Source organism: Pelophylax lessonae (genome assembly GCF_965119305.1).
Source record: "Pelophylax lessonae genome assembly, chromosome: 4".
NCBI lineage: Eukaryota > Metazoa > Chordata > Amphibia > Anura > Ranidae > Pelophylax > Pelophylax lessonae.
The window spans coordinates 475,899,634-475,923,264 of NC_138771.1; the positions used below are offsets into that span (position 1 = coordinate 475,899,634).

Below are 23,631 nucleotides of genomic sequence, written 5' to 3' on the forward strand. Positions count from 1 at the left end.
TTTGTCTGGGCTTAAGCCTGGTACACACGATGAGATTGTCGGATGAATGAACGTCCATTTTTTTTTTGCATGCTAGTCTCCATATCGAAAAGGAATAGGTTACTAAAGTACATAAATTCTCGTACGACAGAATGAAAATTGGGAAGTGATGTATTTCTATTGTATTTTCAGACAAAAACTGTACTGATTAAGTGAAAATCGTTGGATCGGGAAATTTTTTTTAATGTTGGTCCCTTTGGAAAATTTCGGACAGCTGTGTACGATTGATCAGATCATCGTACGATCGATATGAAAGCAGTTTTTTTCATCTGATTTTCTTGTGGTGTGTACGGGGCTTTAGACTTTAGGAAATGTGTTCTAGCTGATTGTCACTCTATGAAATGCTCCCTTTAATGACGATGGACCTTACTATCACAGATAAGATGCCAGCACTAGTAGTGCCAACTCTGCTGATAGTCGTAGGTTTGGGTGGAGCTGTCCTTTAACACGTGTGTGCAGAGTGGTGTACCTTTGTCTGCCCCCTCCCTCCCTCTCTCCCCCCCCTGGTAAGCCCACCCCCGTTCATCTCCAGCCTCCTCCAGCCGCCGAGTCTCGCCCAGCCTGTACTGACTCAGGCTCTCCCCCTCTCCGGAGTTTCCGTTTCCTGCCGCCTCCTCCAACTACCGGAGACTCCTCACCGAGCCGGGACAGGCGATCCAATCAGAGGCCGGCCCCCGGGGCCGTACCGTCCGGAAGGATGAGGTAAGAGACTCCGTACATTCTATCTTCAGCGCTGCCCTCTGATAGGCTGACACACAGTACCAAAACTTTCTCCAACTTCATCCTGGGATCGGGAGAGCCTCCCTGCCACATCACCCGGGACTGGGGGGAGCGCACAACTTCGGGGGGATGGACAGGAGGGGGACTCACTTCATTAGAGTCACATCCCCACACCGAAATGTCCCCCCCCCCCCCCAGTCTTATGTATTTAGTATCAATTTATATTTCTACTGCATCGTCCCCAATGTTAGACGTTTAGTAAATTACACCCTCCCTATGTCATGTGTATAGAAAGACACCCCCAATATTATATGTTTAATGCATGATTCCCAATGTTGTACTTGTGGTACATGATCCCCCCCCCCATGTTGTACTTGTGGTACATGACCCCCCCCCCCAATGTTGTACTTGTGGTACATGACCCCCCCAATGTTGTACTTGTGGTACATGACCCCCCCCCCCCCAATGTTGTACTTGTGGTACATGACCCCCCCCCAATGTTGTACTTGTGGTACATGACCCCCCCCCCAATGTTGTACTTGTGGTACATGACCCCCCCCCAATGTTGTACTTGTGGTACATGACCCCCCCCCCCAATGTTGTACTTGCGGTACATGACCCCCCCCCCCCCCCAATGTTGTACTTGTGGTACATGACCCCCCCCAATGTTGTACTTGTGGTACATAACCCCCCCCCCCAATGTTGTGCTTGTGGTACATGACCCCCCCCCCCCAATGTTGTACTTGTGGTACATGATCTCCCCCCCCAATGTTGTACTTGTAGTACATGATCCCCCCCCCCCAATGTTGTACTTGTGGTACATGACCCCCCCCCCCCCCAATGTTGTACTTGTGGTACATGATCTCCCCCCCCAATGTTGTACTTGTAGTACATGATCCCCCCCCCCCCAATGTTGTACTTGTGGTACATGATCTTAATACTTGTGGCACATGTAAGGGTCTTGTAAAGACTCCCCTTAATCTTGTAGTTTCCTTTCAGCACATAATCACCCCGGTGTTGTGCTCGTGGCACATGTCCCCCCCCCCCCCCGGTGTTGTGTTTGTGGCACATGTCCCCCCCCCCCCCCCGGTGTTGTGCTTGTGGCACATGTTCCCCCCCGGTGTTGTGCTTGTGGCACATGTTCCCCCCCGGTGTTGTGCTTGTGGCACATGATCACCCCCGGTGTTGTGCTTGTGGCACATTTTCCCCCCTGGTGTTGTGCTTGTGGCACCTGATTACCCCTAGGTGTTGTGCTTGCAGCACATGATTTCCCCCCCCCCCCCCGGTGTTGTACTTGTGGCACATGATCCCCCACCGGTGCTGTACTTGTGGCACATGATCATCCCCCCCCCCCTCCACCGGTGCTGTACTTGTGGCACATGATCCCCCCCCCGGGTGCTGTACTTGTGGCACATGATCCCCCCCCCCGGTGCTGTACTTGTGGCACATGATCCCCCCCCCCGGTGCTGTACTTGTGGCACATGATCCCCCCCCCCCGGTGCTGTACTTGTGGCACATGATCCCCCCCCCCCCCCCGTTGCTGTACTTGTGGCACATGACCCCCCCCCCCCCCCGGTGCTGTACTTGTGGCACATGACCCCCCCCCCCCCCCCCCCGGTGCTGTACTTGTGGCACATGACCCCCCCCCCCCCCCCCGGTGTTGTACTTGTGGCGCATGATTCCCCCCCCCTCCCCTTGGTGTTGTACCTGTGGCACATGATTTCCCCCCCCCCCCCCCCCCGGTGTTGTACTTGTGGCACATGATTCCCCCCCGGTGTTGTACTTGTGGCACATGACCCCCCCCCCCCCCCCGGTGTTGTACTTGTGGCACATGATTCCCCCCCCCGGTGATTTAACAGAGCAAGATGGGTCTTGCATGCACTTCATACATAATTACAGTTATTTTTACATATAAGAAGTCTCTGAATCTGCCTTGATATCTCATTTGTTGTAGTGTACACAAACCATTCACATCTGTTGTAGCGCACTGGTTGTTTCACACCATAGTGCACAACGCACTGATTGTTTCACACCATAGTGCACAACGCACTGATTGTTTCACACCATAGTGCACAACGCACTGATTGTTTCACACCATAGTGCACAAACCTTTCACTTCTGTTGTAACGCACCACAGGACGCAGATTGCTCACTGCTACAGGGCGCAGATCGTTCACTTCTGTTGTAACGCACCACACTGCACAGATTGGTAACAAATGCACCACAGCACACAGATTGTTCACCCCTATTGTAACATGCACTGCATAGTACCCGTGCATGCTATGGTACATTTATTGCTGTGTGTTTGCATGAATGCAAGGTAAAATGCACATTTTAAAGCACGTTAATTCAATGCACAAGTGGGAACAGACCCTAAGGCGTTTTATCACAGTACGTTAGTTAACACGTGCGTGCGTTGTGGTGTGAACAAGCCCATACTGTGGGTATGCTCTCTGGGTGGTACAAAATGCAGCACTTCTCGGGGACGGTGTACTTTGTTTGACCTTCTAAACTGGTGAGTTAATTAGCGGTAGGGGTCAGCCTCATCTGACCCGAGTCCATAATTTATCTTAAAGGGGCTGTCTGTGTTATTAGGCACAGTTCTCTGCACCTCCCCCCTAATAAATCAGCTCTTTTAATTCGGTGCCTAGCTGACTATGTTAATTAACTGTGTGTCAGCTTCTCTGTGTATAAAGTTACCTACAGGCAATCTTTTAGCCAGACTCCATTGTCATTCCACACTAGAACCAGCAGACAATGAGGACAACAGGTTGTGAATGGGGACTTTCTGTGCATTCCATGGCAGCCAATCAGAATCCAAGTGACAGTCTTCTAGTGCAGCTTACAAAATGAAAAGGAAGAATGTACAGTAATTGCTATAGACAACATATAGAGTCTATTGTTTTATTTAAGGGATGTGCAAAATTGTATTTCCAAATTCTGGCATGTTATGTGGTTCTTTGAAGAACATGTAAACCCTAACAATGAACGCCCTTTATTTGTTCCTTTTTAGTCTGTTTAAATATAACCACTAAAACCATTTTCTTATAGTTGTTCAATCAGTGCAAAAAAAAATATATATATATATATATATATATATATATATATATATATACATACCGTATATATGTTGATCCTTTTAGAAATCCAGTGCTGTTCTGTGCACTTTACAATTTTATGCCCAGTTCACCTCTGTAAACTTCATAGCAACACGCTCCAATGGGGAAGGTGTTCTGTAGTCCTATTACATGTTATATGATGACAACGCTGCCTCATAGTTATAGTACAGCGAGTGAGCATTGTCATCCTGGCTGGATTGCCAGGTGAAAGTAAAGGGAGTTACATTGTCCCAACAAATGCCAGGATTGTTCACTGCATATGCAGAAAAATGTACGCAGTAGGGACACAGTTTTTATGGCAGAAGAGACATAAATACAACTTTGCTAACATTTTTTTAAGTGTTTAGCTGACCATACGCTGCTGGTTGTGTTTTTTTTTTTTTTTAATCCAAAGGGGGTTGTTGATGTTGCTTCCTGGCTTTGCTACCTGAGGGAGGTGACATTAATTCTTGGCCCTGGTGCCAGAGGGAGGTTACAATGATCTCTGGCCTGGGTTCCCAAATGAGATGACCTTGCTTCCAGGTCTTGGTGCTTGAGGGAGGTGACATTCCTCCCTGGCCCTTGTGCTAAAACGAGTTGACATTGCTCATTGGGCCTTAGTGCCCGAGGGAGGTGAAATTCCTCCTTGGCCCTTGTGCCTAAACTCGTTGGCATTGCTCATTGGGCCTTAGTGCCAGAGGAGGGGGGACATTGCTTCCTGGCCAAGGTGCCAGAGGAGGGGGGGACATTGCTTCCGGGCCGAGGTGCCCGAGCAGGGGGGGACATTGCTTCCTGGCCGAGGTGCCCGGGGTGGGGGGCATTGCTTCCTGGCCGAGGTGCCCGGGGTGGGGGGCATTGCTTCCTGGCCGAGGTGCCCGGGGGGGGCATTGCTTCCTGGCCGAGGTGCCCGGGGGGGGCATTGCTTCCTGGCCGAGGTGCCCGGGGGGGGGGGGCATTGCTTCCTGGCCGAGGTGCCCGGGGGGGGGGCATTGCTTCCTGGCCAAGGTGCCCGGGGGGGGGCATTGCTTCCTGGCCGAGGTGCCCGAGGAGGGGGGGGGACTTTGCTTCCTGGCCGAGGAGGGGGGGGGGCGTTGCTTCCAGGCCGAGGTGCCCTAGGGGAGGGGGGGCGTTGCTTCCTGGCCGAGGTGCCCTAGGAGGGGGGGACATTGCTTCCTGGCCGAGGTGCCCGAGGAGGGGGGACATTGCTTCCTGGCCGAGGTGCCCGAGGAGGGGGGGGGGGCATTGCTTCCTGGCTGAGGTGCCCGAGGAGGGAGGGGGGGACATTGCTTCCTGGCTGAGGTGCCCGAGGAGGGAGGGGGGGACATTGCTTCCTGGCCGAGGTGCCCGAGGAGGGGGGGGGGGGACATTGCTTCCTGGCCGAGGTGCCCGAGGAGGGGGGGGGACATTGCTTCCTGGGCGAGGTGCCCGGGGGGGGCATTGCTTCCTGGCTGAGGTGCCCGAGGAGGGGGGGGCGTTGCTTCCTGGCCGAGGTGCCCGAGGAGGGGGGGGCGTTGCTTCCTGGCCGAGGAGGGGGGGGCGTTGCTTCCTGGCCGAGGTGCCGGAGGGGGGGGGGCGTTGCTTCCTGGCCGAGGTGCCCTAGGGGAGGGGGGGCGTTGCTTCCTGGCCGAGGTGCCCTAGGGGAGGGGGGGCGTTGCTTCCTGGCCGAGATGCCCGAGGAGGGGGCTTTCCAAACTGGTCCTTTTGAAGGCGGGTGGTTTGTACATTCAGGTCGAACTGCTCCTTGTTCATTTTTAGCTAGTTATCTAAGGCTCCATGCACACAGGGCGTTATAAAAACGTGCTCAAAAGCTGTTTACTTGACGCCGGGAAAAAGCGGCGTCAAAAACGCGCGTCAAGCCGCGTTTTGCATTGGCGTTTAGGCGCGTTTAGGCGCGTTTAGGCGCGTCAGCGCTAACAAGCGTTTTTTAAAGTAAACACAACTTTTTACATAAATTCACTCACATATTACCCAGAATTCCATAAAATATGATAAATATCACATGACTATGCCATTTTGTGAGGAGAAACTGAGGAGAGAGCATTTGTTTTGAGGAAAATGGATCCTGTGATTCAAAAAATCGATGAGGCAATCCTTCTGATTGCTCTGCATAGGATGCGGCGGAGGAGACAGATGGAGGAGGAGAGAAGCAGCAGACGGCGTAGATTCTGGGTACATCCCATTGTATCCCAGCGTCCTACGTTGGGGTACTTTCAGAGCATGTACACCCATCTTCGCATGCATCCTGAAAAATTCTTCAACTTTACAAGAATGTCAGTATCTGTCTTCGATGACCTGCTGGGGATGCTCAGGCCAAGGTTAGAAAGGATGGACACCAGGATGAGAAGCAGTGTGTCACCAGAGGAACGACTGCTCGTGACACTCCGGTAAGTGATATTTGCTTTGAAAGGGGGGTTAGTGCCTGTTCACACATATGCAATGTCACACATTGCATGACATTGCATGCATGCAATTTGTACCGAACTGCTATGCAAATCGCATGCGATGTCTGTTCATTGCGATTTCTTGCAAACCGATTGCATAGCTTATGTCGCATTGCATGTGTACAAAATGTATTGCGTTGTATTGTTTTGACACTCCCAATTTTGATCTTTTTTAGGTTCCTTGCTACAGGATCGAGTTTCGTGTCCTTACACCACCACTTTCTTCTTGGTGTCTCGACGATTGGCAAGATAGTCCGAGAAAGCTGTATGACAATATGGGAGGAGCTTAATCAAGTCGTAATGCCGGAGCCAACTGAAGACCTCTGGGAAGCAGTGGTTGATGAATTTTGGGAAAAAACTCAGTTTCCCAATTGTCTGGGCGCACTGGATGGCAAACATATCAGGGTCAAGAAGCCTCCTCACTCAGGTTCGTCATATTTTAACTATAAAAAATACTTTTCGGTGGTCCTGCTGGCATTAGCTGATGCGAATCTGCGTTTCATTGTGGTTGACGTTGGAGCATATGGCAGCCAGAGTGATGCCCGCATTTTTCGTGAGTCAGCGTTTGGACGTCGGCTAAACGAAGGAAGGTTCAACATTCCAGAAAGAAGGCCTCTACCTTGTACCGAGGAACCAAGCTTACCATTGGTCATGGTAGCGGACGAGGCCTTCGGACTTAGTGAAAATATAATGAGGCCATACAGTGGCAATTGTCTCAGCGACAGCCAAAAAATATTTAATTATCGTCTCAGCCGTGCACGCCGCGTTGTTGAATGTGCCTTTGGAGTCCTGACAGCAAAATGGAGAGTGTTACTCACCTGCATGCAGCTTGATGTGGAAAATGCCATTAGGGTGGTCCTGGCATGCTGTGTTCTCCACAACTTCCTGCGGGAGAAGGAGAGGAGCACCGTTGAACCGGAACCCCGAAACCAAAATCAACGAGTGCAATATTTGGACTTAAGGTCAACGGCACGGGTGATAGGCATTCGTAACCAGTTTGCCGATTTCTTCTTATCACCTGATGGAGAAGTTTCGTGGCAAAATGATTTTATTTAAAAAAAATGTTGTATCTTTCTAAGCTCTGCCTTCTTGTTTTTTTTAGAAATAAAGCAATTTAAAATTTGGCAGTTCTTTTCATGTCTCCCATTTCTTCAGTTCAGCTGTGCCTTGTACCTTGTTGGGCAGAAGAAAAAGAGTCCTTTTCTTCTGCTTGAGGCAAGCGTACGATATCCCTTGTTGGGCTGCACTTACGCTTGCCCCAGGCAGAAGAAAAAGAGTCCTTTTCTTCTGCTTGAGGCAAACGTATGATACCCCTTTTTGGGCTGCACTTACGCTTGCCCTAGGCAGAAGAAAAAGAGTCCTCTTCTTCTGCTTGAGGCAAGCGTATGATACCCCTTTTTGGGCTGCACTTACGCTTGCCCCAGGCAGAAGAAAAAGAGTCCTTTTCTTCTGCTTGAGGCAAGCGTACGATATCCCTTGTTGGGCTGCACTTACGCTTGCCCCAGGCAGAAGAAAAAGAGTCCTTTTCTTCTGCTTGAGGCAAGCGTATGATATCCCTTGTTGGGCTGCACTTACGCTTGCCCCAGGCAGAAGAAAAAGAGTCCTTTTCTTCTGCTTGAGGCAAGCGTACGATATCCCTTGTTGGGCTGCACTTACGCTTGCCCCAGGCAGAAGAAAAAGAGTCCTTTTCTTCTGCTTGAGGCAAGCGTATGATATCCCTTGTTGGGCTGCACTTACGCTTGCCCTAGGCAGAAGAAAAAGAGTCCTTTTCTTCTGCTTGAGGCAAGCGTACGATATCCCTTGTTGGGCTGCACTTACGCTTGCCCCAGGCAGAAGAAAAAGAGTCCTTTTCTTCTGCTTGAGGCAAGCGTATGATACCCCTTTTTGGGCTGCACTTACGCTTGCCCTAGGCAGAAGAAAAAGAGTCCTCTTCTTCTGCTTGAGGCAAGCGTATGATATCCCTTGTTGGGCTGCACTTACGCTTGCCCCAGGCAGAAGAAAAAGAGTCCTTTTCTTCTGCTTGAGGCAAGCGTACGATATCCCTTGTTGGGCTGCACTTACGCTTGCCCCAGGCAGAAGAAAAAGAGTCCTTTTCTTCTGCTTGAGGCAAGCGTATGATATCCCTTGTTGGGCTGCACTTACGCTTGCCCTAGGCAGAAGAAAAAGAGTCCTTTTCTTCTGCTTGAGGCAAGCGTATGATATCCCTTGTTGGGCTGCACTTACGCTTGCCCCAGGCAGAAGAAAAAGAGTCCTTTTCTTCTGCTTGAGGCAAGCGTATGATACCCCTTTTTGGGCTGCACTTACGCTTGCCCCAGGCAGAAGAAAAAGAGTCCTTTTCTTCTGCTTGAGGCAAGCGTATGATACCCGTATGCTAACATACTGCTGAAGTGTACCTTAACCCCAAAAAAAAAACATACAAATTCTTGTTTAAAGATTTATTGAACAAGCTGGAGTAACAAAACAAAAAAGAAAACTGGAGTAACAAAACCAAAAAAGCTCAAGTTTATAACTGCTGATATTGAGCAGATTGGTCAGCAGGGCTCAGATGAGGTGATTGGGGACGGGGGACAGTGGATTCAGGGTGGGAATGGGTAGGTTGGGGCAGGCGCTCATTCCCAAAGTCCTGGGGATGGTAGGGTCCTTGGAAGGCAGGGGGTATGGCAAAATTGGAGCATGTTGCATGTCCTGGAGGAGGGGGAGGAGTAAATTCCGTGGGGAAATGTGGGGAGTAATAGGAATTGCCAGATGGTGGCTGCCATCTAGGCTGCTGATATGAGGGGGGTGGTAGCATTGCTACAGTCCTGGAGGACATTGATAGATCCTGAAGAGCACTGGATGGATCGCTAGGTGGTCGCCCACCACTTAATTTTGATGTACGATATTGCATAGCAAAAACGTACATGCGATCCATACAGTGCCTCTCCTCGGGTCCACCAATCTCCTCCAGGACGTGGTACAGGTTCCGCAAGAATGAGGCGCGCGCATTCAAAGGATCCAAAAATGGGTCCACGACGCGCCTCTCCTGCCTCACTTCCTGCAGCAAGGCTACCACCCTATCCTCTGTTTCAGGGGCGAACATGCCACCCCTCTGGCGCTGATTGCGGCCTCTGCCACGGGTACTGCCATTGCCACGGCCACGAACTTCCACCTGGTATTCAGGTTCCTGGCGGATGCTGCTGGCAGGTGTAACCTGGCTCGTAGATTCCTGTGAACAAAAATGGGCATGTTCAGATTGGTACATAGACTGACAGACAGAAGAGACATAATGGACAGATAATTACCTGTGCTGGTGATGGGCTTTGGGAAATGGAGAGATTGGGGGATAGCACCTCCGCTTCTGTTACACTCCCACTTTCTATACAAGCTGCATCTGGAGCATCCACCTCCTCCTCGATAGGATCCCTGTGGTCTGAAATGTTTGATGTTGTTCTATAGAGAATTAAAATGTGAATGTACATTTTTTAATTTTTGTTAGGGTATATGTGACATAAAAAAAAAAAAATTAACTTACTCTCTTGCATTTTGCAGCATTGATCGGCGCAGGAACGCTAGGTTGTTATGAAATAAATATTGTTTTCTGGGTGGAGCTGCTGCTCCACTCCGCTGAGATTTTTCTATTTCTGTTAAATCTCTCCTTACTCTGTCCCGTATTGATTTCCAGCGCCGTTGTAATGCTTTGGCTATGGAAAATTGAAAAAAGGGTTAATATGCTTTCTAATAAACATAGCAAAGGAATTAAAAAAAAAAAAAAAAAACTTACTTCGTTCTTGTTTTGATGAATTGCTCAGCCGGGCCCAGTCTGGTATGAGAGCATTTGAAATTTCCGTCCAGATCTTTGTTTTACGTATTCTGTCATTATATGATGGGTGGGATAAATCCCAGAGCTCTGGATTAACTTCAATTGCTGAAATCAGCTCTGCCTGTTGAATGTTAGTAGCCATGCTTCTTTTACACACTATCCACTCTTCTCAACAGGGGCAAAGGTCTCTTGGGTAATGTGGGCATGTATTTGCTGTTTTCCATGTGATTACAGTCACCAATCACATTTTTTCTGTATTTCCTGGTTTCCAGGTCATTACAATGACCAATCACAGTTAAAAAAAAAAAAAAAAAAAAAAACGCTTGACGCTGCTTGACGCGCGTTGTGCCGCGTTTAGCCGCGTTTAGGCGCGTTTAGTAGCGTCAGGCGTTTTTTGCAGCTTGACGCTGGAGCTCCTGAACCCACAGTTTCTGGGTTTTTTTTGGAGCTGTAAAACGCCTATGCCACTTGGAGCTCCTAAAAGCTCTATGTGTGCATGAGTCCATAGAATAACATGGATGGGCGTTCTGCAGCTGCAAAAAAAAACGTCTGACGCTGCTAACAGCAGCTCCAAAAACGTCCAGTGTGCATGAGGCCTTACATATCCGTAGATCTTATACAATACTTGATCTATTTTTAGTATTAGTGTTAGTACGAAGTCACTGCACCTATTGACTTTATGGGGTATATTATTTTAAAGCAGCTTTTAGCATTGGAACCGAACGTAAATCTGTTCCCCAAATGTGAATTGACATTCACCACACCTTAGCAAAGCCTGTAACTTAGAGCCTCATGTGTGCAAGTGTCCATTGCTAAGAGCAGCCAATTGGGTTCTTTTGCTTAGGAAACCTGCTCTGGCTTGTATTTGACTGGTTGCTATATACAGTACACTTAGTTTTTTTTACACACACACACACACACACACACACACACACACACACACACACACACACACACACACACACACACACACACACGTGCTGTATTCTCAATAGTATTGGGGCACATGAACTTTAATGGCACCCCAGTCTTAGTCCGTGGGTTCAATATTGAGTTGGCCCACCTTCTGCAGCTATAACAGCTTCAACTCTTCTGGGAAGGCCGCCCACAAGGTTTAGGAGTGTGTCTATGGGAATGTTTGATCTTTTTTCCAGAAGCGCATTTGTGAGATCGGCACTGATGTTGGACAAGAATGCCTGGCTCGTGAGCATGGCTCTAATTCATTCCAAAGGTGTTCTATTGGGTTGATGTGCAGGCCACTAAAGTTCCTCCACCCCAAACTCGCTAATTTATGTCTTTATGGACCTTGCTTTGTGCACTGGTCCAAATCATTTGGTGGAGGGGGAATTTTGGTGTAGGATCATTTTTCAAGGGTTAAGCGTGGCCCCTTAGTTCCATTGAAGGGAACGCTTGTTCTTGTTCAATGAAGGCATCAGCATACCAAGACATTTTGGACAATTTCATGCTCCCAACTTTATAGGAACCGTTTTGGGGATGGCCCCTTCCTTTTCCAACATGACTGCATACCAGTGCACAAAGTAAGGTCCATAAAGACATGGATGAGCGAGTCTGGGGTGAAGGAACTTGACTGGCCTGCACAGAGTCCTGACCCTAACCCGATAGAACACCTTTGGGATCATATAGAGCGCAGACTGGGAGCCAGGCCTTCTCATCCGCATCAGTGTCAGACCTCACAAATGCTCTTCTGAAAGAATGTCCCATAGACACACTCCTAAACCTTATGGACCGCCTTCCCAGAATAGTTGAAGTTGTTATAGCTGCAAAGAGTGGGCCAACTCGATATTGAACCCTAAGGACTAAAGCTGGATACACACTACACAACTTTTGTTGTTAGTTGAAGGTAAATCTAAAGGAAATCTATGTAGTGCAAGGGCCTGCCGGATTGCATACAAATTGAAAGTGTTTAGATTTGACCCCATATTATATGGTTTTGGAAAATCTAAAGACAATTGTATAGGGTGTGATGCTATTAAAGTTCATGTAAAGGCAGGCGTCCCAATACTTTTGGTAATATAGTGTGTATGTGTGTTTTATATATAATAATCTCAGAAACTCATTGCTCATTGTAACTATTGTAATAAACTGTAATTTTCTAGTTTAGGTGATGAATGAAAGCTCACTCTGGGCTCCTGCTTTTTCTTTTCCTTTGCAGTTTTCTAGGCTCTCCATTGCTGTGTTGATACCATTTGTATACACAAAATAAAGATTCCCTGCAGTGCCCTTCATAGGATTACTAAGAGGAAATTTGCATTGCAAAGGAACACTATCTTCCCCCATGATCTCAAATAGCTTCAGTTCTGATAGGAGCTTGAAAACTTTGCTGTGAATGTTATCAATCTGTCTTTCATGTGAGTATTCCCAGATGGAGGTCTTCAAAGCTGTTTACCCATGAAGGCAGGCCCTGAGCTAGGAATGAAATGGATAAGCGCAGGGCATACATGACAGGGTGGAAGGAGAACCCTCTAGCGTGGGGTTAATTGTATAATAAGTGTCAAAGTTATAGTGTTTACTGGATTGGCTGAAGAGACGGGGTGATGGGGAGCAGTGTAGGAGCACAGTTTGCAGGCAGGGGTGTGGCAGAATCAGTTGGAGAATTGAAGCCATTGGATGAAGTCCCTCTGTCCTTCTTGCGGCCGAGCTGTAGGGATCGGCCTGGGTTCGTAGCCAGGTGCCGGACATGCTGTATGTGGTGGAGCGGGTTCAGCAACAGCCGGAACCTGCCCAACCAGTATGGGCTTGGAGGTCCAAGCCTGTGGAGCACCTCAGTAGACTACCCCTCACTGCCATCTGGGGAGCCCCAGCAGGGATCCCACAGGGCCGCCTGCTTAGCATCCATCTACTGCTGAGAGTGGTAGACCTGGGAGGAATCCTTGTCCTAGGAGGAGCTGGTGGGTGGGAGACTCTTACCATTCAACAGCCCGAGTCCACTCAGCTACCGGCAGGATCCTGGACCAGGCGGCTAGCTCTCGGGGCAAGGTTCCTGGAGGGTTGTCAGCCCAGCATAGGAGCGTTTCGGCAGCGAGCACCGGCCTGTCTCCTGTTACAGCTGGCGGCCCTTCATCTTTACAGCGGGATCAGAGTGGAGCATCTGCATGTGGTATCGGCAACCCAGGATCAGCATGGCTAGATCGGGGCTTGGGAGAGCGGCCTGTGGTAGCAGCAGAGCGGAGCCAGTTCATGAGGTGTCGGCTAATGACATCACCGGGGGGGCAGAGAGGAGCTACCGCTGCTCTGCAAACACAGGAGTCAGGACTGACAGCCTAGCAAGGCTCAACAGCTGCCTACGGGGGAGAAGGCGAGAGCTGCAGCCAGGAGATTTTGCTGTTGTACTAGCCAAATGGGCTGGGCTGAAGGTAGATTGGTATTTCCGAAGAGGGCGAGGCCCAGGAGGCGGCGAGGGCATCCAGAAACACGGCTGGGGGGGGGGGGGGGGCTTCTGGCCCAAAGCAGCCTGGTCAGAGACATCCTTCTGTGTTTCTATATTTCTTCTTCTGTCCCTGTGGGGTCCGAGGGCTTGGGAAGAACAGGGAGCATTGGGGGGGCTGCGAGTGCCAGTCAGTTGGTCATTAGGGAGTCAGTGGGGCAGGCTTTTGGGAGCTGCTGTAGTTGGATCCATGGTTGGCGAGTGAAACCCCCACCAGTGACTGTATGGGCTACGCCATGGGGGACAGTGGAGGTGGACGGTGGGATTTCCGCCTCAGTGGTGGTAGAGAGAAAGTCGGCAGCTGGACAGTAGATAGCTAGTGGGGATCAAAAAAGTGCAGAAAAGCGGACACAGTGCAAAAATATAAATAAATAAATAAATATACTGTGTGTGTGTGTGTGTGTGTGTGTGTGTATGTATATATATATATATATATATATATATATATATATATATATATATAATCAAAAATTAAATGCGTGAAGGGGGGACAGGAGGTGCAGTCTACGTTTGCGTCGCGGGAAATTTCAGGGCCCATTTTAAATGGAAGATATGTGAGAAGATTTGGAAGGGGTAGTAGGTGGGAATCGTTTTTTTACTCCGGTGGGAGAAGTTTAATCTGGATAGGGTCAAGCCGGTTGAGAATGGAAAAGGGATGGGTGCATTCAGCCTGTCCATACATGGTTAGAATCTTGGGCGGTTCCTGCTGAACAGGCCGCGATACAGTACATTCAACCTGCCCATACACGGTTCGAATTTTGAAAACCCTAAAGCTAGTCATACACAGCTAGATTTCTCTAGTTCAGCCCACGTGGAAGCAGGAATCTACAGACCCACAGCTGCCTGAATGCCCAAACTGTGACTGCAGCTGACTGGATGCAGTCACTGTTTGGCTGACAGTCTTCCACCCGACATCTTTGATTTTGTAATTTAAGTTTGCTGAGACAGGTGGCGCCAACAGGGCACTTCTGTTTGACAGGAGTTGATTGTGCTAGCCATACGGCTCAAGTTTCAATCATCATACTGGACTATGGAATGGAGACTATGTATTGCCAAACATGCAATTTTCCTGGTTCCATGGTTGAAGGAAAGAAAATCCCCTTCTTCAATGTTGATGGGGGGGAATCTCTCCTGCTGAGCCATTGTATTCTGACAGCGGGAGGTTTCCCAGCCGTCAGAATACAATGATCGCTGCTGGTGGCTATATCAATATCCAGTGATCGAATGAAAAAGAAACCCAACAGGCTGGTTGTACTGAAGCTGTTCGATTGACTTCAGTACAACCAGCCTGCTCATAGATTAAAGTTCGGCCAGATCCTGCCGACTGGGACTGGGAAGCTGCAAAAGTTTTTCTTCTTAGGTTTAGATAACCTTTTAATGATTTTAGTTAATTAATGACATTTTGTTGGCAACTAGGCCGTAGGGTAGTGTGCTACAGAACAGTAAATCTACTTTGAAATGCACACGATGATCTCGGCTGCAATGATGAATGTTTTACTGAGGATCTCAAGCTCAGTTAATCTGGTCAAACAATGGAGTTGTGTGATACATTCCATTCCGTTCATACCTGGATTCTCCAGTAACAGCTACTTGCAAGGGATCATTCCAGGAATAAGCGTAGAAACATCATTAAAGAAAATCTATGAGAAAAGATTAATTATACTTGGTAAAATGTTTTATTTTTTTAAGTCTTTTTACTATGCATCTGCCTCTAAACCTACAGATAGAGTGCTTCTATACCCCACTCCAAGAGAAGAAAGGGCTGCCACCCAAGGGGTACTTTGTTTCTTTTGTTCCTTCCCATGTTTGTTCCTTCCCATGTTATGTAGGAAGGTGAGGGCAGGCGAGAAGGAGCTGGGCCAGCACAGACAGTATTAGAAGTGGAAAGAGCTACAATATGCACGTGCAGGAGGAGGCAGGGCTGTGGAATTGACTCCTCATGGAGTAGTCCAATTTTTTTTTTTTGCAAATGCATAGCGCATACTCAGACTGGTCTGGGGTGGTAAGTGGGGTCCCCCAAGGCTCAGTCCTGGGACCAACCCTTTTCAATTTATTCATAAACAGTATGAGGACGGGATCAGTAGTTCTATATCAGTTTTTACAGAAGACACAAAATTGGGCAGGGCAATAACTGCACAGCGTGAAGAAGATATCTTACAAAATGACCTGAACAAAATAACAGAGTGGGCAACAACATGGCAAATGAGGTTTAATGTGGAGAAGTGTAAGGTTTTCCAAATGGCGACTAAAAACATAAAAACACAATACAATAGGGGGGGGGGGGGAACCTTTTGTGGGAGTCAAGAATGGAGAAAGATCTGGGCGTCTTGTAGAGGATAGACATGTAATGTCAAGGGGCAGCTGCCAAAGCCGGCAGAATATTGGCATGCATAAAGAAAGGGATGTATTGCAGCGACACTTTATAAAACTCTGGTCTGATCGCATCTGGAGTATTCTGTCCAGTTCTAGTGGCCAGTCCTCAGGAGGGATGTGTTGGAGCTGGAGAGAGTCCAGAGAAGGGCAACTAAACTAATTAGGGGATTGGAGGACCTTAATTATGAAGAGCGTCTACAATCGCTTAATTTATTCTCCTTGGAGAAGAGAAGTTTAAGAGGGGACATGATAGCAATTTATAAATACCTCAATGGTGATCTCGGCATAGAAAAAAGCTATTCAGTCACAAGGATTGCATGAGGACTCGAGGACATACAAAGTTTTTTGACCTCCGGCAACGCAGGGGGTTCTTTACTGTTAGGGCTACAGGATTGTGGAATTCTCTACCACAAGAGGTAGTTTCTGCGAGAAGTATGGCTACTTTCAAAAGACTCTTGGACGTACATCTCAAGGATCAGAACATTAAGGGGTATGAGAGATGATTACGGCCACGCGCGCCTACACAGGTTGAACTGGATGGACTATTGTCTTTATTCAACCTCAACTACTATGTAACTATGTAAAATGCACATTGCTTATGAATAAAAAACAGTTTATAGAAAGGAAACATACTGCAAGTAACCAGCTGAAGATTTCTGTGCTTTTACCTGTAGTTTTTTTATAGTTGGCAACAGGGTCTCTTTAAGAAGCAGCAATAGCAAGGAGTATCCTGTATATCAGCCTTTTTCAACCATGGTGCCTTGAGGTTTCTTCAGGGGTGCCTTGGCAAAACGCCGAAAATTTGTCCTGAAATTGTATACAAGCCGGTGGGTGGATGAAACTGCCTTTTAGTTACACAAAGCCACAGGTTTTCCTTGTACGCCATTACAGCCTTCTAGCTGCTAACTTCCTAACGACCAAAGACATCATCCGTTGATGAGGAGGATGTCAGTTGCCTGCAAATCATCCTTGTTTGACCCTCCCTTGCCTCTCTCCATCAGCTTTGGGGGTCTTAAAACTAAGGGAGAAGAGAAACCTTGGAATACTAGTCAGTACCAGTGTGCAAAAGTAAATTTGCTTTGGTAAGTAAGAGTAAATCACCTCTAACGTTGGGTGTCCTACATGTATTGATGTTGCTGCATTATGTAAAACTATCAGAATAGTTTCGACATTTTAGAATGGAGTTCCTCAATTTTGGAGGGTGCCTCGATTGTCTATAATTTTTAAAGGGTGCCTTGACTGAAAAAAGGTTGAGAAACCCTGCTGTAGATGAATGTCTCAGCTAGGCTGGGCAGTTATTCATGCAGGACACTGGTCGGCCTTGTCCATTACTGATCTCACGTTGCATAGCTGCTTTTCCCAAATATCCGGTATAAAAGGCTTGTTTTATAGCGGCTTCTGCAGACGTGTCCCTGTTTGGTTGTAAAAGGAGATACCGAGCAGTAAATATGTAAATAATTTCTGTGTTTAGGTTGGACTGAGGTCTGCGACGCAGCATAGATTGCGAAAAAATGTAAATGTTAGCAGCAAGAATAATCCTGTTATAGTTAACCTAAAAAAAACATCAAACTGTTATTTTCTTTTGGAACCGTCTGATTTCTTCTCAGTTTGTGAATGTCCCTACTGAACAGAAGTTGATCATTTGATCGATCTTCTGTCAAAGGGACATTTTGGAAAAGATGCAGCCACTGATCGATGTATTCTGACATTGGTGGGTCCCCCTGTCAGAATACAATATCCTCACTAGGGAGATTCTTTCACCTACCTTGCTTTTGTGCAGTACTCCGTGCAATAGTACTGTACAGAGCGCCCCCTTACCTCCTCCTCCTAGGGTCCTCCCCGGTGGCACTGTCTGCTTCTCCTCTTTTTTCAGCATGCATGTAACCTGTGTGCTATGGGGGTACCTGTGCAGGCCAATGACTCCTGCTGCTGCCTCTGTGTCCTGTGAGAAGAGAGAGAGCAGCGCTGCTGCAGAGGAGCACAGCAATGGATTAAATAAGGATTAGGGTAAGTGTTTCAAGGGGCCTGGGGGGAGCTGATATTGGAAGGTTTTTTAACATTAAAATGGAACTTGAGTCAGAAAATGAAGTCCTAGATCACTTCAGACTGGCCCCTTTTGCAGGTTACGCTATATAAAACGATAAAGTTCCTATTCTGTTTAAAATCCAGTAATCCACTGTCTCAAAAAAGAAAGAAAAAGGTGCTATTACCCCAAATCAAAACACCAGTAGAAAGCTGTAGAATGAGTTTTTCAGCGCTTTTTTTTTTTAGCTTTTGTTAGATAAACTATACTTCTACAAAAGCTTATGGCTCAAAAACGTTGATAAACGCAGAATAGCCACGATTTCCAGCAGTTTTTTTGGCGTTTTTCAGCTTTTATCAGGGATGGAGCATTTTTAAGATGAAAAACTTTTCTCAAAACCCACTAGTTCTGGGGTTTCAAAAAACGCCCCGGCCAAAAACTGCTGATAACAGCCTATGCTTGCATGGACATATAAGATAACATGCTGGGGAGTTTACTGGCTGCAGAAAAAAATATCTGACGCCAAAAACAGCCGCTGTAAAAACGTCCCGTGTGCATGAGGCCTTAAATGTTAATGGTAAACAGGACAAATAGAGAGGGTGAATCTCCCCTTTGGTATGGGGACACAGACCCCAAAAGTAAAAAAAAGCCTTTTAGTTATACTTTAAGGTAAAAACCATATGCCTTTAGAATCACTTTAAAGGAAAAAAGCCTGAAAACAAATGCAGTCACCACATCTAAGCACTTTTAAAGCTGACTATGGTCCTAATGAACCGGCAAAAATTAGATCAGTGGGTGATCCTGTCAGCAGTACTCAAAGGAGTTAGGCCCCTTTCACACAGGCGGACCCTTCAGATCCGCCTGTCAGTTTTTTTGGCGGATCTGAATGGTCACCCCATGCATTTCTATGGGGCATCGGATGTCAGTGGAGACATGTCCACTGACATCCGATACGTCAAATCTGGACGGATGGAAACCCTATTTTCCATCCGTCCATCGGATCGGATGAAAACGGACAGACGGTCCGTTCCCATCCGATTCCCCCATGGAGATGCATGGGGACCTGACAGCTGTGTCTCCGCACACAGCATGGAGAACAGCTGTCATCCTCCTGCTCAGCGGGGGATCGGCGGATCGTTCCCCCGCTGAGAAAAACGAATTCCGTCCGATGGACTCCATGTGTGAAAGAGCCCTGAGGCAAAAAACTGTCGGTTGAACAGCACCTACAGTGGTTCCTCCTTATGCCTCATGCACATTGAGCATTAACCACTTGCCTAACGGGCACTTTCACCCCCTTCCTGCCCAGGCCAATTTTCAGCTTTCAGTGCTCTCACGCTTTGAATGACAATTGCGCGGTCATGCTACAGTGTACCCATATGAAATTTTTATCATTTTTTTCACACAAATAGAGCTTTCTTTTGGTGGTATTTAATCATCTCTGGGTTTTTTATTTCTTACAAAAAAAAAGAAAAAAGACAGAAAATTTTGAAAAAAAAAAAAGTTTTTCTTATTTTCTGCGAGTAAATTTTGAAAATAAATACATTTTTCTCCTTCACTGATGTGCACTGATGGGCACTGATGAGGTGGCACTTATGGGCACTGATGAGGTGGCACTGATGAGGAGGTACTAATATGCCGCACTGCTGGGCACTGAGAGGCGGCACTGCTGGGCACTGAGAGGCGGCACTGCTGGGCACTGAGAGGCGGCACTGCTGGACACTGGCGGGTGGCACTGCTGGACACTGACGGGTGGCACTGATGAGCACTGATGGGCAGCACCATCAGCGCCCACACTCAGTGCCCATAGTGCTGCCAGTCAGTGCTCATCAGTGCCTAGATGAGCAGGCACTGATGGGCACTGACTGGCAGCACTGTGGGCACTGATGGGGGGCACTGATGGGAGGGCACTGTGGGCACTGATGGTGGGCACATTGTATTTTATTTACCTCTGTTGTAATCAGGGCACTGGTGATCAGTGCCCTGATTACATTTTACTTTGTCCCTGAACGCAGTCTCTGTGTGAGGAAGGAGAGCTGGTGATGAGAGATGATCTCATATGTTTACATATGAGATCATCTCTCATTGCATGGGCTGATCACGTGGTAAATGGCCGCTGTGATTGGCCATTTACCACGATCTGTGATTGGCTGTGTCCAAGGGACACGGCCGACACAGATTTTCCCCGATGCTTGCGCGCGGGGAGCCTGTCACTGGGAGGCCGTATAAAGACGGCCTCCTGGAAATTAGAGCCCGCGCTGTAGCCGTCTTTCGGCTATAGCGCGGGCCGGAAGAAGTTAAAAATGCTGCTTTTAGGGGTGTCTGGCATTTTTTTTCTGCCTTTTTAAATGTCCCTCCATGTTAGCCTTTTTGTTTCGTGCACTCAGAGGCAGAAAGAAACCCCACTGCCAGTGCTTCAAGGAGCAGCACCGTTTTTGGCATAAAAAAAAAATTATTAACGTTTTAACACTAGAAATGTCAACCGCTTGAGAGTAAATTCATTTCAGTCAGAATAATTAGTTATTCTGACCAACGAAATGTATTAGCACATGTTCTAAACACATCAAGCGTTTTTTTTTTCTGCTAAAATGCTGCTGCCCGGAGGAAAGGCGTTTAGGAGAGCTGGGCCTACTCCTTGTGTGCATAAGGCCTAATCCTTGCAGCATATGTGTACCACCTGGAAGGGGTCACCATTTTAAACATTTTTACAAAAAGTAACAAATGGGCTTTCTTTCTGCTTAACATACTACATGTGTTTATACTAATCTCAGTAACACTGTAGACCCTTTGCTGTTAATGGAAACATCATGCTATATAGCATTAGCATGTAGATGATTCCGGTTCTTTTATGGCTTCCTGTGTCAGTTACTGATGGCAGATGTACAGCTGCCAACATTGTACACTGATGCTCCCACATGGGAAGACACATGTTGCAGAATGAGGCAATGTGAAAATCACACTTTCTCTTTCGTTCATTGACGGACACAGCTCCTGATCTTATGAACCATTGGTTTATACTGCCCCCTACAGGAGTAGGACATTGGCAGAAAAAAAAAGTCTGACTACGCCTATGGACAGTCCCAGGGGGTATACTCCCTCTCTCTGCTATAGGTACTCAGTTTTTTCCTGCCTAGTCAGGAGTAAGGACCTAGTTCCTTGCTGGAATCTGTAATCCTGGCAAATTTTTCTTTTTAGATAGAAATTTTTCTCCTGGGTTTTTTTCCTGTGAGATCTACAATCAATTGCCGGACTGGGCAACAGGCTGGACAATCTAGATCCAGTGGTCACCCTAGTCTGGTCAGCGAGCAGGCACAAACCTCAGCTCTGCACTAGGTCGGGCGCGACATAGCACCCCCTGGACGGGGGCTGGCCTACAAGTTAAATGCCTCGCGAGGTCGCATTCGACTGGGTCTCCGTTCGAGTCGCAGCGTTCCTCCTTGTCGACAGCCTCCCCATTTCGATGGAGGGGAGGTTTTGTCTGGAGCAGTGAATGCCTGGTTCCTAGTATGGTGAGTAGCTGTCCCACCTTCTCCCCCTTGGAAGAGTTTTGGGGTTGATGTGGGCCCCTCCTTGGGACGGTGGGACCCCCGGGTTCCCCTCCTTCCCATCAGGCACCCCTTCATCTGTCCTCTGATTCTACCCCTCCTCCACTTATGCTGGGGCTGTGTGGGTGGGTTGATCTACCTCCTGGGGTGGGGGTAGGGTACTATGCTAGCGATGGGGCGGAGGGGTGCTTCGCCGGTGATCGGAGGATCGGCTGTGCTGGGGGGGGGGTGTTGTACCTGGTGGGGGCTCCTTCCACGGCATGTCCTTGAGGCCTAGGGATCCCTTCTGCGTCCCTGGGAGCCTCGGGTGCCGCCATTTTCTTGTAGCCTGTGTGCTCAATGCACAGCGGCCATGTTTGTGTAGTCTGGCAGGCGTTTTGCTGTGGTTTGCCATTGAAAATAGCCACGGCCATAACAGTGGAGCCCTGCGTGCGGTGAATTTGGTGGTGGGTGCCCCTGGATCTTTTCACTTCCTGATCGCCGCACGTGGAGAACAGATTGTCCTGGTGGCTGCAGGTGCCTGTTTCTGCTGGGTGGGGAGTCTGGTGGGGTCCTCTTCCTCTGCTGAGGATCGCTTGGTGCTTTGTGCCTGGCGACTGGGTGGTGCTGCCAGCGCGGTGGGGGTTGTCCCTTTGCAGTGTTTTACACTTTTTGTGGGGTCCCCCTGGTGACTAATTGAGTATTTGGTGCACATCTCCCCACCTGATCCCCTCTGAGGCTGCCGGGCCCTCCAGGTCCCAACCATCCATCGATGCAATGTTGGCGGTCCTTTGTGTCTGATCCTGTCTGATTCGGCCGCCGCTGACGTGGGTCACCCTGTTGGGTCTGCGACCACGCGCCTGAACTGATTGTATCTGTGCACGAGACCTTAAAGATGGAGGACGCAGCTGTGACGGTCTCTGGACAATCCGATCCGGCTGAGCTGGGGAACGAGGGAGTCCCTGATATGGTGGCTTCGTTCTCCCGCACTTTGGCTGGGCAAATCCATACTCCGCTTTTATTGGACAGTGGTCACCACGGATGCCAGCCTGTCCGGCTGTGGAGGCGTCCTCTGCAAATATTCTGCTCGGGGGCTCTGGACACTGGAAGAGTCCAGACTACCAATCAATGTCTTGGAACTCCGAGCAATCAGACTGTGCCTGGAACAATGGACAGATCATCTTCAGGGATGTCCAGTGTGCATTTAATCGGACAATGCCACAGCCGTGGCTTATGTCAATCACCAGGGGGGCACAAGAAGTGTCCTGGCGGCTCTGAAAGTAGCCGGAATTCTAAGATGGGCAGAGCGGTTCATTCCAGTCCTCTCCGCTGTACACCTTCCCGGGGGGAAAACTGGTAGGCGGATTCGTTTAGTCGGCAGGTGTTGGACCAAGGGGAGTGGTCCCTTTATCCATAGTTACATAGTTACATAGTTACATAGTAGGTGAGGTTGAATAAAGACAGTAGTCCATCCAGTTCAACCTGTGTAGGTGTGTGTGACTGTAATCATCTAACATAGCCCTTTATCTCCTGATCCTTGAGATGTAAGTCTAAGAGTCTTTTGAAAGTCACCATACTACCCGCAGAAACCACCTCTTGTGGTAGACAATTCCACAATCTTGTAGCCCTAACAGTAAAGAACCCCCCACGTTGCCTGAGGTTAAAACGCTTCTCCTCTAATCGCATTGTATGTCCTCGAGTCCTCATGCAATTCCTTCGAATGAACAGCTTTTTTTCTAAGCTGAGATCCCCATTAAGATATTTATAAATTGCTATCATGTCCCCTCTCAGACGTCTCTTATCCGGAGGTGTTACATTAGTTGTGTCTCCGGTGGGGCATCACCGAGGTGGATCTGTTGGTGTCTCTGCTTAACAGAAAGGTGCAGAGGTTTGTGGCTCAGTCACGGGATCCTCTGGCTGTCGCCTGGCAAGTCGTCCCAGTGTAAACCGAGCCTTAAGTTAGCCCTATTTTTTTGTATATTGTGAAAGATGATGTTACACGGAGAATCATGATCTTTATTCGAAGCAAAAAAATTGTGATCCTCGTTTTATCTAGAATCGGGCAGCTCCTTTGTGTTGTTGGTCAAGAGTGGTTGTAGTTTCTTCATTGCTTTTATATGTAAGTTTCAGAAAACAGCATGCAACCAGCTGAGATTATGTAACTCTCGTTTT

General features: G+C 48.2%; 1 protein-coding gene across 1 annotated transcript in view; it reads left to right on the forward strand.

The window, feature by feature from the left end:
• Nucleotides 1–601: 601 nt before the first annotated feature.
• Nucleotides 602–23,631, forward strand: part of LOC309554417 (solute carrier family 45 member 3-like) — a 54,772-nt gene continuing 31,742 nt past the window's right edge. The window contains exon 1 of the mRNA XM_082256111.1: nucleotides 602–741. The gene's annotated coding sequence lies outside the window, so the exon portion shown is untranslated. The remainder of the gene's footprint in view (nucleotides 742–23,631) is intronic.